A 12,225-nucleotide genomic window follows, 5' to 3' on the forward strand; every position below is an offset into this window, starting at 1 on the left:
CTGTTCCTTGCCTTGTTTTGACTGATAATATAGAGCTTTTCCATCATCTCTTTCGACAGATGTAGTCAATTTGATTAGCTTTCCATAATTTATTGAAATGTATTTAAAATCCCATGAAATGCCAAGAAAATGACTCACTTAGCTGTGGACCTTGCAAGTCCCAAATCTGTCAGTTAGGGGTCAACCTGAAGAATTATAGCCTTTCACAGGATTTCAGGTGCTGATAAATCCAAACCCAAAGGTCCAAAGACAGAATACTATCTCCAGTTCCAAGAGCCCAAGAAGATCAGAGCCAGGAACAAATCCAGAATAAAGTATATCTTGCTGGAACATCCATTTATATACTAGAGGTAGACTACACCACTAAGGACACTCCCTTTTCAACTGATTGGCTATTCATAGTATAATCTCATCATGGAGACAATTAGCTTGGATTAATTTTTGTTGTTAATTGCCTTCGATTCTGAGTCATAGTGACTCTTACAGTTTCCAGGAAGAAGCTGGTAAGTTGGAACTACATATCTTATGGTTAGCAGTCCAGTGCTTATGAGAAACACCAAGAATTATAATCTCACCAAACTGATACAAACCTGACCAGGCAAATTGATGGACTAGGCCGACAAGTTTCCTGGCTCCTTTACAACAAAGATACAAGAGCCCAAATGAACCAGACACTGATAAAAATTCTGGAACTCTAAACTTCAGAGGAAAGTTTAGAAACCTGGTTGTGTTCATTCTGTTATACTTGAGTCAGAACCCAAGAGACTGCACCTACCAACAACCTTGATCAGCTGTTTGGGTGGTTCCTAAGGGTCTGGCAGGTAGCACCTTTTATCTAACAAGAGATAAAAAGGATAGAGACATAAGCAGCTAAAGAGAGTCTCACTACTACCAAGAAAGAGGAACCAGGAGTGGATTGCTTTCTTTGGACCTGATGTCACTGCACCGTGAAACTCCTAGATCCAGAGAACGATGGGTGTCCAGGCACATGAAAATGTACAAGGAGTGCTGAGCTACCCATGCTGAAAGACATGAGGACCTGTTCCTGATCCAGTACTCTGAATTTGGACTTTCAGCCTCCTCAACTGTGAAAGAATAAGTTTCTGTTTTTTAAAAATCATCCATTCACTTGTGGTATTTCTGTTATAGCTGCATTAGATAACCCAGAAATCTATTTAAAACAAAAATAGTTTCTTTTTGTTGTTGTTGTTTTCTTTGTTTTAAGTTTTTATTGTGAATTGAGTGAAAGTTTACAGGGCAGATCATCAGTTTTACATTCAACAAATCATATACTGTGTTTTATTATAATGGTTAAAATCCCCTACATATACCATCAGTTAACAGTATTTCTATTCATTTTAGCTTAAAAAAAAAAAAAAAAAAAAACTCTCAGGCATATATAATACTTTTAACCACATTCTGCAAGTCTGCCTCCTAGTCGCCAGCTTTCAGTCCCTCTCTTTCCATGAATCTAGAGTCCTCAGCTGCTCCCTCTCTCCATGTCCCCACCTCCACCCCATCTCTGGTGTCACTGCTTCTCTAGAAAAGATCCTGCATTCCACTTGTGCTCTTCTCCCTTGATGGTCCTAGGGTGCTCTGTTTCTCAAATGTAAGATTAACTACCCCCCCCTTTTTGTTACAAAACTTATACATTTAAAATTGTAACAGATGCAATTAGTCATAACAATTACTATTGAATCATAAGAATCTTATCCCCATCTCGTTTTAGCAGACCCATCTAGACAAGATGAAAACTATTTAGTGGGGACTTTATCTTCCCCCACACACTCTTAAAACTAAACTCTCTCTTAAAACCTTGTAAACCAGTCACTTCATAACTTTATTGCCCCCTCATTTTAGGTAGCCAATGTCTAAGTTGCCCGACCCTACCTACCCTGTGTACTGAGTGGATAACATTAACACTTGCTGTGAAGACTCCTTCTATCTATGTTGGTATTTTGAGCTACTTCTTCCATGAGTATAGGTCAAGTTCATCAAATTGTAGCAATTTACCCTCGTTTCCTTTATCCAAAAAAAATTTTTTTTAATTTTTCCTCTAATTGAGTTCTGATTATCAAGCCATCGAGGTTAGGTCAAATGGGTACAATATACAAGTTTGGGTGTTCTTGGGCATATCCCCTCACTTCATATCAGCTGGATGCTTCATTCTCAGCTCTAGCCCTCTGTGGCTATGTCCTTGTCCATGGACTCAAGTGTCCTCAGGTCTCACCACACTTTGGGCCAACCATCCTTTCCTCTTCTCGCTCTCTCTCATTACTGCCCCTTCTTCCACTCACCAGTAGACCAATGTGGTTGCCAACAATTTTACATGCTTGTTCATGTGTTCCCTGTTAGTTTCGGTCTTAAAGGGGAGTTTGTCCTGAAGAAACTTGATTGCTTGCCTTGATGACTTTCCAGTAAACAACTTGCTTATTCTTGTAGTAGCCAATGATATTGCCATTTTGTTGGTTCTGGATAGAGTTCTGGATTCCACCTAAGGTCCTACACATTGCAAAGTCTCTGTTTCACTGGCCAAGTTGTAGAACCCCTTTCAGGTATTCCAATCAATTATAGGCTGAAGACGGGCTTAAAAGCTTTCTGTAATCATGTTTCCTGACATTCCTTTCTATCCCACTCAAGTATCTATTTTACACTAGTAGGCAAGAGACACCAATATTCATAAGACACTCAAGCATCTTAGTATTATTTCTCCTTTTCAGATTATACCTTGTATCACAGATCCCTGTTGTTCCAAGGTTGAGCATGCATCACTATTTACCTCTGTCCCATTTAGGTCATACAAACCTGTCTCAGTGTTCCCCTATCTACCTTGTTCTTCCACCCTCATCCCATTCTTATGTTTTGCTCTCCCCAACACCTGAACTATGATGGCTGTCTTCCCCTTCCTTATGCTCTGCAGTTGACACCCTCCACCTCCCCCAAACTCCCTCAGACCCAACCAGTATTCAAAAAAATAAATTTTTTACCCCTTTTAGTATTGATATCTTTTCTTAATCTTTTACAATACTGGTCTTATGCAATATTTGTCCTTTTGTGACTAATTTCACTCACCACCACTGGTCTGTCAGTTTGGTGTACTCTGGTGGCTTGTGAGTTACTGTGATTCTGCAACCTATGCCACCAGTATTTTAAATATCAGCAGGGTCACCCATGGTGGACAGGTTTCAGATGAGCTGCCAGACAAAGACAGACTAGGAAGAAGGAGTGGTGAACTACTTCCAAATATTTACTCACTGAAAACCTTATGAATATCAGAGAAACACAGTCAGATATAGTGCTGGAAAAATGAGCCCCTCAGGTTGGAAGGCACTCAAAATGCAACTAGGGAAGAGCTGCCTTTTCAAAGTAGAGTTGACCGTGATGATGCAATTGGAGTAAAGCCCATGGGAGAAAAGCCACGGGAACTTCATTTGCTGATGGGGCACAACTCAAAATGAAGAGCAACAGGTGTAAACATCCGTTAATAATCGGAACATGGCATGTACGAAGTATGTATCTAGGAAAATTAGAAATTGTCAAAAATGATATGGAATGCATAAGCAGCCATATCTTAGGCATTGTTGTTGCTGTTGTTGTTGTCAGGTGCCATCGAGTCGGAACCGACTCAGAGCGACCCCATGCAGAGCAGAACGAAACAATGTCCGATCCTGGGCCAACCTCACTACCGCTAACACACTTGAGTCCATCAATGATGCCACCTGGCCGATCCATTTCATTAGGGGTCTTCCTCTTTTTCTCTGACCCTCCATCTTACCCAGCATGACATCCTTTTCCAGCAACTGTTCTCTCCTGACAATATGTCCAAAGTATGAGAGATGAAGCTTAGCCATCCTGGCCTCCAAGGAGCACTCTGGTTGCACTTCTTCCAAAACAGATCTATTGGTTCTTTTGGCAGTCCATGGCACTTTTAGTATTCTCCTCCAACACCACAACTCAAAGGCATCAATTCTTCTACGATCTTCCTTATTCACTGTCCAGCTTTCGCATCCATATGAGGTTATTGAAAATACCATGGCTTGGGTCAGGCACACCTTAATCCTCAAGCTGATATCTCTGCTCTTCAACACTTTAAAAAGTTCCTGTGCAGCAGATTTGCCCAATGCAGTACATCATCTGATCGCTTGACTGTTGCTTCCACGAGTATTGATAGTTGATCCAAGAAGGATGAAGTCCTTGACAACTTCAATCTTTTCTCCGTTGAAAAGAATGTTGTTTATTGGTCCAGTGGTGGACTACAAGGTCAGTTTGAACCACAAGGTAGGCAGTTCAAGCTCACCAACTGCTCCTTGGAAACCCTATACATAGCGCTATGATTCAGAACCGACATGAAGGCACATAACAACAGTGGTGAGTATTTTTATTTTCTTTACATTGAGGTGCAAACCATACTGCAAGCTGTAGTCTTTGATCTTCATCAGAAAGTATTTTAAGTCCTCTTTGTTTTCAGCAAGCAAAACTGTATTATCTGCATGTCGCAAATTGTTAATGTGTCTTCCTCCAATCCTGATGCCATGTTCTTCTTCATATAATCCAACTTCTTAGATTATTTGCTCAACATATAGATTGAATAAGTATAATGAAAGATTACAACCTTGGCACATATCTTTCCTGATTTTAGACCATTCAGACTCCTCTAGTTCTGCTAAAATACAGCCTTTTGGTATATACTTCCTCAAGAGCACAATTAAGTGTTTGGGAATACTCATTCGCCACAAAGTTGTCCATACCTTGTAATGATACACACACTTAAAAAGCCTTTGCATAGTCAATAAAGCATATTTAAACATCTTTCTGGTATTCGGTGCTTTCAGCCAAGATCTATCTGACATCAACAATGATATCTATCATCCCACATCTTTGTGTGAATCTGGCTTGAACCTCTTTAAGTTCCATGTCAGTGTACTGTTGCAGCCATCTTAGAATCATCTTTAGCACTCCATTGGGTCGCCTCTCTTGGGAATGGGCACAAATATAGATCTCTTCCAGTCAGTTGGCCAGGTAGCTGTCTTCAAATTTCTTGGCATAGATGAGTGAGTACCTTCAGTGTTGCCTCAGGTTTTTAACAGATTTAAATTTGTATCCCATCCATTTTCAGAGCCTTGTTCTTTGCCAGTCTCTTCAGTGCACCTTGAACTTCTTTCAGTACCATCTTGAGCATATGCTACCCTTGACTTTGTTGAACTGGGACTGTTTCTTTTGGGTACAGTCATTCTGTGTATGCCTTCATCTTCTTTTGATGGATTCTGCATTATTCTGTATTTGGCTCAAAGAATCCTTCAGTATTTCAAGTCCAGGCATGTGGGGCTTTTTTCCGGCAGTTCTTTCAGCTTGAGAAATGCTGAGCGTGGTCTTTCTTTTCTAACTAGACTTTGCATACTTCATTATATTTGACTTTGTCTTCATGATGTGTGCTTTGAAATTTTCTACTCATCTTTTACCACTTCATTTCTTCCATTTGCTTCTGTATCTCTACCCTGAAAAGGAACTTTCAGAGTTTCTTCTGACATCCATTTTGGTTTTTCTTTCTTTCTTGCCTTCTTAATGACTTTTGCTTTCTTCCTGTATGATGTTCCTGATGTCATTCCACAACTCTTCTGGGTTTTGGTCATTAGTGTCTAATGCAGCAAATCTATTCTTGAGATGATCTCTAAATTCAGGTGGGATATGTTTGCACCTGAATTGCTATTCATAATCCAAAAAGATGGAGACATCCTATATGCTCCTCAGTGGAATATTGGATAAATAAACTTTGGCACATACACATAATGGAATACTATGCAACATTGAAGAATAGCAATGAATCTGTGAAACACCTCATAACATGAATGAACCTTGAGGACCTTACGCTGAGTGAAATTAGTCAATCACAAAAAAGACAAATATTGTATGAGTCCACTTTTATAAACACACACACACACAAAGGTATTCATGCTAAAAGAAACAGTCTTTCATAGTTGCTAGGGGTGGGAGAAAGGGGAGAGTAATTTATTGAATAGAAGATAGACACAAGATAGCTTGAGCGATGGGGAAGGCAATATACAAGAAGGAGGCAGACGAATGATGAAAACAGGTGAAGAGAAAATGCCGTATGCAAGGATTAAGTGAGATAGAGTTGACTAATAAGTACAACCCTAGTACAACAGTGTTCTGCAGGTAGATTAATGGACAAATAAACAGGCTGAATGGATATGTGAGGGAGATTAGGACTCTACTCACAAATATAGAAGGGTTTGAAAGAGGATATTTGTACATGCTGCAAATACACTTACGAATGTGGTGGAGTATACAAGAGCAAAATGATGTAAACTTCTTAGATATTATCAAACATTTTAAGGCAATGAGTTGTTGGGCCTGGGGGGATCAGGAACATAATTTCAGAGGACACCATTGTCAATTTGTAAACCATAGTCCACAAAGACAATGTTCTACATCCCACTTTGGTGAGTAGTGTCTCTGGGATATTGAAAGTTCCTGAGTGGCCACCTGAAGTGTAACTATTGGTCTCTCCATATGCAGAAGAAAGAAGAGTGATAAAAACTGACGATGCTTGGAATCAATTAGTCCAGTAGACCAATGGAGCAGGTGAACATCAGCCACCATGACTCTGAGACCAGAACTAGATGATGCCTAGTTACCACTACCAACTGCTCTGAAAGTGATCACAATAGAAGGTTCTGGGTAGAGTAGCAGAAAATGTGGAACAAAACTCAAAATTATTTAAAAAAAAAAAAAAAGTCTGAATTTACTGGTCAGAAAGAGTCTGGAAGAATTGAAGACTATGGTCCTTGACCACCTTTAGGTCTGGAATGAAACTCACCCTTATGTACCAATTTTCAGTTAAGAGGTAGAGAGGTAGGTAGGGCTACAACAACACTAGCAAGGTATACTTACCATGGAATGATCAATCAGTTATGACTAAAAGGGCAACATTTACCTAAGGACAAAGTTGAGAAGGGATAAGAAGGAGTGTGGAATGGAGATAGGAACCGCAGGGAGGAAGTTTCATTGAAATGAAACCATGTGCACGATAGGTTGAATGTAAACCTGATCATCTTATCTATAAACCTTCACTCAATTCACAAGAAAAAGTTTTTAAAAATTAAAAAATAAAAGATGGTTGGAATTAAAAATACTGGTGGTTGGAATGCAAAAGTTGTGAACAAAAGGGAGGATCTGTCATTGGGAACCATATGAATAGCAGTGAAACATTGTCAAATATAGACCATAAGATGAGACCCTCAAATTGGAAGGCACTCAAAATACAACTAGAAAGAGCTGCCTATTCAAAGTAGAGTTGACCATAATGACTTGAATGGAGCAAACCTTTCAGGACCTTCATTTACTGATGGGGAAAGGACTACAAACATCTATTAATAATCAGGATGTGGAATGTAAGAAATGAAAATAGAGGAATTTTTGAAGTTTTCAAAATAAAACGAAATACATAAAGATCGATATCCTAGGCATTAGTGAGTTGAAATGGACTGGTATTAACCATTTTGAATCCAATAATCATATGGTTTACTATGCCAGGAAGGACAAATTGAAATGAGAAACGGCATAGCATTCATCACCAAAAAGAACATTTAAAGATCTGTCTTGGAATACAACTCTTTCCAGTGGATAAATACAGTGATGGAAGTGAGGGTTTCATGTGTAGCAATGATGGTGAGGTTGACCCAGGACCAGGAAGTGGTTTTGTTCTGTTGTACCTACGGTCACTATGAGTCAATATCGACTTGAAGGCACCTAACAACAACAACAAATGGGGTGGAGGGTTGTGGAGTCCTGGTGTGGTTATGTAGGATAAGCAGTAGTCTGCTAATCACAAGGTTAGTGGAGAAAACCCATCAGCTACTCCTCAGAAACCCTATATAGGGTTGTGATGAGTTGGAACTGATTTAATGGAATTTAACAACAAGTGGGAAAAATATTGAATTATGCAGAAAGCATACAAAGAAGAAGGGAAAAAATGCTCAGTCACTGATCCAAAAAGAAATGGTCAATGTCCAGACATTTCATGAGGTAGCATATGATAAAGAACCACTGGTACTGAAGGGAGAAGTCAAAACTGCACTGAAGGCACTGTCAAAAACCAATGCACCAGGAAGTGACAGAATACAAATTGAAATCTTCCAACAAACCGATGCAGCACGGGAGGCACTCACTCATCTCTGCCATGAAAATTTGAAGACAACCTAGCCAACTGACTGGAATAGGTTCAATATTTTTGCCTATTTCAGAAAAAGGTGACCTAACACAATGCAGAAATCATTGGACAATATCATTAACATCACAAGCAAGAAAAAAATTTGCTGGAGATAGTTCAAATATGGGTACAACAGTACCTCAAAAAGGAACTGCCCGAAATTTGAGTGAATTCCGAAGGGGACATGGAAGGAAGGACATTATTATTTATGTCAGGTGGATCATACCAGAAAGGTGTTTACTTATACTTCATTAACTGTTTGAATCATGACACTCTATGGATAACATTACAAAGAAATTGAAATTCCTGAGCACTTCATTATGCTCATGAGGATCCTGTACATAGACCAAGGAGTAGTTGTTAGAACAGAGTAAGGTGATACTGAAAGGTTTAGAATCAGGAAAGATGAGTGCCTAGCTTTCATTCTTTTACCATCCGTGTCTGTATGCTGAGCAAATAACAAACTAGATTATATGAAGATGATGACATCAGGATTGGAGGAAGACTCATTAACAATTGTGATATGCAGATAATACAATGTTGCTTGCTGAAAGGAAGGAGGATTTAAAATACTTATTGATGAACACCAGAAACTGCAGTCTTCAGTATGGTTTGCACCTCAATGTCAAGAAAACAAAAATCTTCATAACTAGGCCAATAAGTAACTTCATGATAAATGGAGAAAAGAGTTAAGTTGACAAAGACTTCATTTTTCTTGATTCCACAGCCAACACTTATGGACGCAGCAGTCAAGAATAAAATGATGGATTGCATTAGACAAGTCTGCTGCACAAGAAAAACGTATTTGTCTTCCTTCAACATCTGTGGACTGGCATTCCCTGAAGATCTCCTTCCATGTGTCTTGGCATCAGTCTTTCCCTAGGTCTAGGAAGTTCACAGCGAGAGCCCAGGTCCAAAGGAGGCACCCCACTCATGGGTCTTCTTTCTTGATAATAGTAGGATTCGCCCTATCTGCTCACTTCTTGCTCCTTTTGTATCTCAGAAGAGATTGACTCAAAACACTCCTACTACTATAGGTATCAGCATCATTAACATCATAGAAGTGAAAATTTACAACACATAGGATACTTACATTCATATTAAGCTGATGGCATCAGATCACATCATGGTGTGGGCTGCATCATTTAGACCTCATCATGGAGGTGATAACCATATTTTAACTACTGTTGTTGTTGTTGTTGTTATGTGCTGTGGAGTCGGTTCCGACTCATAGCGACCCTGTACAGGGTTTCTGAGGCTGTAAATCTTTGCTGGAGTAGAAAGCCTCATCTTTCTCCCGCGGAACAGCTGGTAGTTTCGAACTGCTGGCCTTGCGGTGTGCAGCCTAATTTGTAACCACTACACTACCAGAGCTCCTAGTAGTTTAACTACTAAACCACTGTGAATCCTGGACCAATCAAGTTGAAACAAAACCTTAACTATCATAGCTACCAACCTAGAACTCCTAACCATGAAACTTACTTCTAGCCTCTGAAGCAACAAGTGCAGGAAATTTAATTTATTAAAATATCAATCTTTCACATATGTACAGAATAGTTTTATTTTCTCTGACATAATCATCCTAAAAGCCCTGATGTGGAATTATAGGATATGATCTGGACTGGTAACAGCAAGATGAGCAGTTCAAACCTACCAGTCACTTTTGGACACACTATACAGCGTCTCTACAAGTGAGAGTTGATGCAATAGCACACAATAACAATCATCCTGAACTCCTTTCTATAATAGTTGGATAATAATTCCCATTTAAGGAAATTAATGTGAGTACTAAGTAAAAAGTCTTGCATAATATCTGGGACGTACTAAGCATTATTGTAAAATTGTTCAAAATATGAAATTCCTACTACAAACCATTTCCATTTCTTGTCTTCCCCATCTATGCTTTTGAGGAAATCAGAAATTATTTGGGGACACTTTCAAATTGTGAGTTTCAGAATCCCTTTTTAAATTGTTCCACAGAACTGAATGCAAAGTGCAATTTTCTGGTGCTGTCCAGTTAGTCCCAACTTATCAGGACCCTACATACAACAGAATGAAACACTTCCAGATCTTGAGCCATCCTTACAACTGTTGTTATGTTTGAGCCCATTGTTGCTGTCACTGTGTTAGTCCATCTGTTGGGGGTCTTCCTCTGCTTTATTGATCCTCCACTTTACCAAGTATGTTGTCCTTCTCTAGGGATTGGTTCTTCTTGACAATATGCCTGAAATATGAAAAATAGTTTCACCATCATCACTTCTAAGACTATACAGCCATACTTCTCAGAAAACAGACGTGGTCATTTCTCTGGCCAGCATAGTACTTTCAATATTCCTCACCAACACAACTCAAATGCATTGATTCTTCTCCACTCTTCATTATATGAGGGTGCATCAAAAATTATCTACACTCTGGTTATATTAAAATGCCTATCCACATCCATGGCTGATGACAACATTGAGTATCATCCACCTGACAAACAGACATATGACAGTGGATTATGTGGCAAATCATTTGTAAATAAGCCATGGCTCTGCCTATGAAATAATCCTCACAGACTTGGGTTTCAAAAAGTTTGTGCAAGATGGGTACTGAAACAATTCATGGAATAGCAAAAACAGAAGCGTTTGGACATCTGCAAACAAAATTTGGACCAATATTCGAAGGAAGGCAAAGTTTCTTTAAAAGAATCACTACTGAGAGGAGCCACGGCTGCGGAAGAATGGATCGTGCAGCGGTTGGCTTCTCGGAGCTACAGTTCCGGGAGGCCTGCGCCGAGCTCCAGCAACCTGCGCTGGCCGGGGCCGACTGGCAGTTGCTGATTAAGACTTTGGGCATCAGTATCTACCGGCTGCTGGACCAGCAGTCTGGGCTATATGAGTATAAAGTCTTTGGTGTCCTGGAGGATTGTCCACCAGCTCTACTTGCAGATGTCTATATGGACTTAGACTACCGAAAAAAGTGGGACCAGTATGTTAAAGAACTCTATGAAAAAGAATGCAATGGTGAGACCGTCATCTACTGGGAAGTGAAGTACCCTTTCCCCATGTCCAACAGAGATTATGTCTATGTGCGGCAGCGGCAAGAGCTGGAGTTGGAAGGGCAGAAGGTCTATGTGATCCTGGCCCACAGCACCTCCGTGCCTCAGTTAGCTGAGAAATCCGGCGTGATCCGGTGAAGCGCTACAGAGTCTGGCCATTGAGAGTGATGGCAACAAGGGGAGCAAAGTCTTCATGTATTACTTTGATAACCCGGGTGGCCAGATTCCGTCATGGCTCATTAACTGGGCCGCCAAGAACGGAGTCTCTAACTTCCTGAAGGACATGGCCAAAGTCTGTCACAAGTACCTCAAGAAAACCTAAGGAAAGGCCTGGGCCTCAGTGTCTGTGGACGGATGTCTCTGGAAGTACCAAGACCCACTGATGTCTAGCTCTCCCTTTGTCTTCAGAGCCGGCCTGCTCCACAGCATGTCCCCCCTGACTGTGTGTGACCCAGGGCGGCCGCCTGGCTTGCCCTTGGGCTTCCTTCCCTGCTTGCCCCACCTAAGGACCATTATTGAATATGGGTAGGATTAGGGAAACCTGTGCTTGTTTATTTTTAAAAAAGGGAAGTCTTCCATAGGGAACACAAACATTCCATTGTACCATTTTGAGGGGATGGATGGGTGGGGGATGAATACAAATGCCAAGAATGACCACTCAGGGCAAGCTGGCTCCTTGCCAGAATGTGATTTCTTACTGATGGAAGCTGCATCCAGTCAGAGCTGCTCTCCGTGCCCTGGGGCTGAAGGACTCACGCTGGTGGCCCTTTGCCTACTGCTCTGTTGGCTAGGTCAGGCTGGGTTCTGATTTGTCCCTATTAAGGTGTCAAACCACGTTGAAGAACATTTCAGGCCTGGCTGGGCACATAGTGGGATGACCACTTTTCCTTATCATCCATGTCCCGGTTTCCGCCTTTCCAGTATGCCACTAGATAAAGTCTGCCCCTGCTCTCTA

The 12,225-nt window shown here is 40.6% G+C and overlaps 1 pseudogene; it reads left to right on the plus strand.

Moving 5' to 3' along the window:
• Positions 1-10,952: 10,952 nt before the first annotated feature.
• Positions 10,953-11,592, plus strand: LOC102832943 (annotated as a pseudogene).
• Positions 11,593-12,225: the final 633 nt, after the last annotated feature.

Source organism: Chrysochloris asiatica, unplaced genomic scaffold, assembly GCF_000296735.1.
Source record: "Chrysochloris asiatica unplaced genomic scaffold, ChrAsi1.0 scaffold00182, whole genome shotgun sequence".
Taxonomy (NCBI): domain Eukaryota; kingdom Metazoa; phylum Chordata; class Mammalia; order Afrosoricida; family Chrysochloridae; genus Chrysochloris; species Chrysochloris asiatica.